Below are 5086 nucleotides of genomic sequence, written 5' to 3'. Positions count from 1 at the left end.
CCAGGCTGAGCCCCGGAGCCGGCAGGAGGAGGGGGCGGGAGTGCTGCTGCCCCCGCCGCCGGTGCGGCTCTTAGGTTAATTGGCGCTAATTAACAGCTGGCTGCCCCAGGCAGGGGCATTCCCCCCCCCCCCCCCCCCTCCATCAGCTGTGGCACCTGTACGCGCTCCCTGCAGCCCCCGGCCCCCCGGGGCGGGATGGGGGGGCGGGCGAGGGGAGCCCCCCGACCTCCCTCCAGCAGCTGCCGGACAGGGGGGCGTTAGGGCAGAACAGCAACTCTCGGCCGCGGCTGACTTGGGTCTTCCTGGCTGGACTGGAAAGGGTAGTGCAAGCAAAATTGTCGGAGAAAATGAAATACAAAGCTTCTCCCAGTAATGAAGGCTCTGAATACTCAATAAATATCCTCAGTATTAACAGAAGAGATTGACTTTTTCCTTGTTTATGATTCCCAATGCAAGACACCTTATCTTAAGCTGCCAGAAGCCTGTAGATAGAAATGCCTGCTTATGTCTGAGCGTGGGGTTTGGCAGGAGCACAGCTCCCTTTCGGGCCACATGTCAAGGTTTCCCTCTCTCAGTGCCAGAAAGCAAGTCTGTCCTGTGCAGGCACTGAGCCGGGACTTACCAGAGGACGGGTCCCATCCTTGTTACGCAGCAGTGCGCAGCACCAGCTACAGTGGGACCCTGACATGCTGCCACAGGACTCGGAGATTCATGGTTTGCCATCGGAGCTCAGCCTGGCTAAAGCTTCAAGGCTGCGTCTCAGTCGCTGCTGTGCCTTGGGAGCCCAGGGACCCTCATCCTTTCCAAGCTTTATACCCAAAGAGCCCAAGAAACCGTCAGGCACCGCATAGCTTTATTCCCAAGCCTCTGAGGGCCGTGTTTATAGTCCAGTGGATGTTTCAGCAGATTGAACTGACGTCTTTCAGCAAGTCTTTCTTAGCACTCTGCTTCTGCAATTCCAGGAACCAAAAAAGTCACCACGCAACCTGATTTATACCCAAATCTCACTGTTGATCCATTAAGAAAGAAGAATTTTCGTGAGAAAGTTTACCAGGCCTAACAATGGCTTTCCCATTTAGAGAACTAAATTACATTTTTAGAATTAGGTGTTTTGTTTGTTTTTTTAATAATTGCCAGTGGTTCTGCACTTGAATTTGCAAAAGAATATCATAAAACATTTGTTCCTCGGTTGGTTTCTTAAAGGAAAGGAACAACAAAAATCTGCCTGCTTCAGTAAAAATAAATATTTATGTTGATTTTAGTGTTCCTGGGGAAATATTTCTGTGATCAAAGAAAGTTGTTGACCAAATCTTCTGGGGAAAGCATACCCCTGTTGTTTACAGTCTATGTTTGCTGGCTTGTCCCCTGCTGTAAAAGGGAAGCAGTGAAGTTAAGTGGCGATAGCTATTAAGCCTACAGATAAAAGCTGCCACCAAGTGTCCATCAGAAATAATTTTCCTCTATTTTCTTTTAAGCACATCCTGGTGTCCCCTAAACAAAGTACTTAGGTGCTTTAAATTAAGGCAAAGAAAAATCTATCTTGTCTTTTTGCTTAAAACTGAGCACACGCTTAACTATTGTGTTGAGTAACAGGGAGAGCATTTCTTTACAAGTAGGCTGTTCATGGTTCATGCAATAATGTATTAATTTTCTGTAATGGTTTTTATATATGTGTGTTATATTGATATAATTCTCAATTTTTTTACAGTGTAAATCAAACCAATAGAAGTATTTGAAAGAAAGAGTATCAGTTGTTTGAAATAAAGTTTCACTAAGGTGAACATGGTATGGATTTTCAGAAACTCATATCCATAGCATCTATTGATTTAAAACTCTTATATTTTTTAAAATCTGAATTATTTAAAATCTTGAGATTCCATGTGAAATAAAAAACTGTTCCATACAACATTGGTTTTAATTTTGTGGCTAAATGATTTTATTTCTCCAGAATATGGTCCATGTGTTTCACTTGTTCCATTTGAAAATAAATTAAATATGATGTATCAAAAGTTACCTTCAGTAACTGCATTGATATTAAAACTGGAAACAAATACTGAATAAGGTTCTCCTTTCATAGCATGGCTGTTAGCAGGGCTCAAATAGATTGCTCTGTTAATTAAAAACAACAACAAAAAAACCCAACCCAACCAACATTGTCTTTGCTATCATAAAACATTCACAGTAACAAATTAGAGACAGCAGTAATTCTGGACTCGATAAGAACTCAGATATAGCCTTGAACCTTGGAATTGCTTTATTCTGAAGGAGGGAGTGCCAGCAAGGCCACCTACATAAACCAGGGAATCCAGTACTGTTCCGCCTGATAGTCAAATGAACAACATACAACATTATTATTAACTCGATGTTGTAAAAGTTGACTACAGCTACAGTATATCTTTTTCCATCCAATGGGAACATCCCAATCCTCATCAGGTTCTGATATAACGGGTAAATATGAGCTAAAATAGAGGCTTTAACCACAACAGAACTGTGTTGATTTAATTTTCAAATGTTTTAAAAAACAGACTGGGAGAGATAAAAGTAAAATCCCATGGAGATTCCCAAAGAACGTTTGCACAGAGTTTATATTAGCTTTGAGAAGTTTTATGTTACTGTTCCACCATTAGTAAGTCACAGTTGGGTAAAGCACAGGTGCAGAGTCAGTAAAATTTCACTGACACAAGTTGAGTTTGCAAGTCAATGAAATTGTTAACGGTGAGTGACTTTCCCTTAAAAATCCGTTTAACTAAGCAAGTGAACATCTTTACCACTAGTGCTACCATTCTGGGTGCTGGGGCAATGAAATTGCTTTTAGATGACAAAGCTATCTGAAAATAACTGAGGACACCAACTGCAAAGCAACCAAAAAATGGCTGAGGCAACCTGTATCTCACCTGCTAGCAGGAAAAGCTCGGAGGAGGCAGGGGCTCAGCTGGGGAAGCAGCGCAGTGGGAATGCTGCGGTAAAGGGACAGCACCAAGCAGAGAGAGGCTGTGCCTACATCAGCAAGGAGCTGGGCCACGCTTGGTTGAGCCTGGGTAGAAAAATTGGGCTTTTTAGTCAAGTCTCATGCAAAACACAGGCAGCACCAGCATCTGCTTGTGTCTCTGCTCCTGCCAGTGAGGCTGTGTGTACCAGGAAGACATCAAGAAGCCACCTGTTCACCCCTCTACACCTCAACCTCACCTGCTACTGGAGGTGGAGAGGAGCTTCCCTCCTACCCAGCCCAGCAAGGAGGCCAGTGCAAACAAGGGACAGAGACACCCCCCCCCCCCGCAGTACCTGCACAGGATCAGCACCCCCAGGGCTCCTCCTTCCCCAGGTGAGCAGCCCAGCTTGTTGCTGCCCAGGTGCCTCCCATTTCACCAGCATCCCAAAGCTAAATTGGCTCAGCCACAGCTTGAGCACTAACTGAAGTTAATTTGAGTGCTTTTGCGTGGTGTAATGGCTTCCTGGTGATGAGAGCAAGAGCTCTATCAACTCTGGCTCTCCACAGTCACCCATAACTTTCATTGCTCTGTCTGTATGGTTCTTCTGTTGCTCCTCATACATTTTTGTTACCTGGTCTGTCTTACTGAACCTAATCTACTGGATTAGTTCTCTAACCATATCATTAGAGAATGATACTGGTTTGCAGAGAGATCTGAAGCCAACACAAAGCAAGCAGCCAGGAGGCATGGCTCTGAGCAGCAAGAGGTAAGCAGGTGCTCTTCCATCAGCAGCATTAAACTGGGATGATGTGATTTGTGGAGTTGGACCTAAATCTGGCTTGTTCTGTTCCCTCCAAGAGCCAGCACTGGTGGGACTGGGCAGTGAGGGCCTGGGCCAGTAAAAAATGCACAGGGGAAGATCCTGTGAGCTGTGTGGAGCTGTACCCTCGCTTTACTGACTTAGTTGGGTCAGGTTTAACACAAAACCATTAGTGAGCTGATCAGAGGCACAGGAGCTCTGTGCCCTTGCAGATGGTGGAGGACAGAGCAGAGCTGCCCCTCTCCATGTGGGGTTCATGGCTTGGGAAAGCTGCAACCTGCTTTCCGCTGCTGTTGGTAGAAGCAAGCAATGAATTATTTTTATTTTTTTTAAAGGCAGTGTTACAGGATTGGGACTGTCCTTAAGAGCCGTTATTATTAAGCCTGGCTGGTGTGAAGGGCTTTAACCCCAGGGAGCTGCTGTTGGGTGTGCCAGACTAAGCTTGTGATGGTGCATGAAAGAACAATATTACAGAGGTATTCTCAGGTTTAAGGAAAATACTGCTGAGCTTCTATGTAGCTTGAGGAGCCTGTTTTATTGAAAGGCTTTTAAATGGTTGCAGTTCCTCACTTTCTGCTGATGCTGAGTGGGTTGAGTCGGGAAGTTTGTGCCTTGTCTTGGGGAGGCTCACGGGCCAGTTGCTGCCCAGTAGCTTGAAATATCTGAGCTCCATGCCTGAAACCTGGCACGATGCATAAGCCAGCAAATTTCCTCTTGAAGAGCACCATCCCCTCATCCCTGCTCCTTCCTGGTCTGAGCACTCATTTCCTTGTTCCTTCTCTCAGCCAGTGGTTTATGTGGAAATTAGAAACTCTATGAACATACCCTTCCTTGTAGAGGTCTTTCACTTCTCGACCTGGCTGTGGAGCACCCAGGGGACACGGCCTCTCCTGCACACAGTCGCTGAAAAACACAGGGAGGAATGACAGGGCCATTACGGGGGTGACAGCAGTGCTGGAGTGGGGCACGGGGAGCTGTGCGTCGTGGGCTTGAGCCATCCTGATGTAACTCTGCCGTTTCTACTGTTGGACCTGGCTCGTTTCAAGGGCAGAAATGGCCTGAGCAATGGGAGGGGGCTTGGAGGGCGGCTGTGGCTGCTGGGGGACAGGGCAGAGAGCTACCAGCAGCCATGCGGCCCCCAGGGCTGGCTAATGTTATCATGGGCCTGCTATAATGTGGTCTTCAGGGGCGTGGTGCTACTTAGCAAGGCAGCATGGACAAAACCTGGAAGAACAGAAAAAAGAGACTGTTTTTTGCTGGGTTTTTTTTTTGAGTGCTGACTGTTGAGTGTTAACTGGTATTACTGCGGGCGGACTCACCCGGGGAGCAGGGCAAA

Source organism: Balearica regulorum, chromosome 14 (genome assembly GCF_011004875.1).
Source record: "Balearica regulorum gibbericeps isolate bBalReg1 chromosome 14, bBalReg1.pri, whole genome shotgun sequence".
In the NCBI taxonomy this organism is placed as follows: domain Eukaryota; kingdom Metazoa; phylum Chordata; class Aves; order Gruiformes; family Gruidae; genus Balearica; species Balearica regulorum.
The sequence above is the reverse complement of the archived record's forward strand: the minus strand, read 5'-3'. Positions refer to the sequence as shown.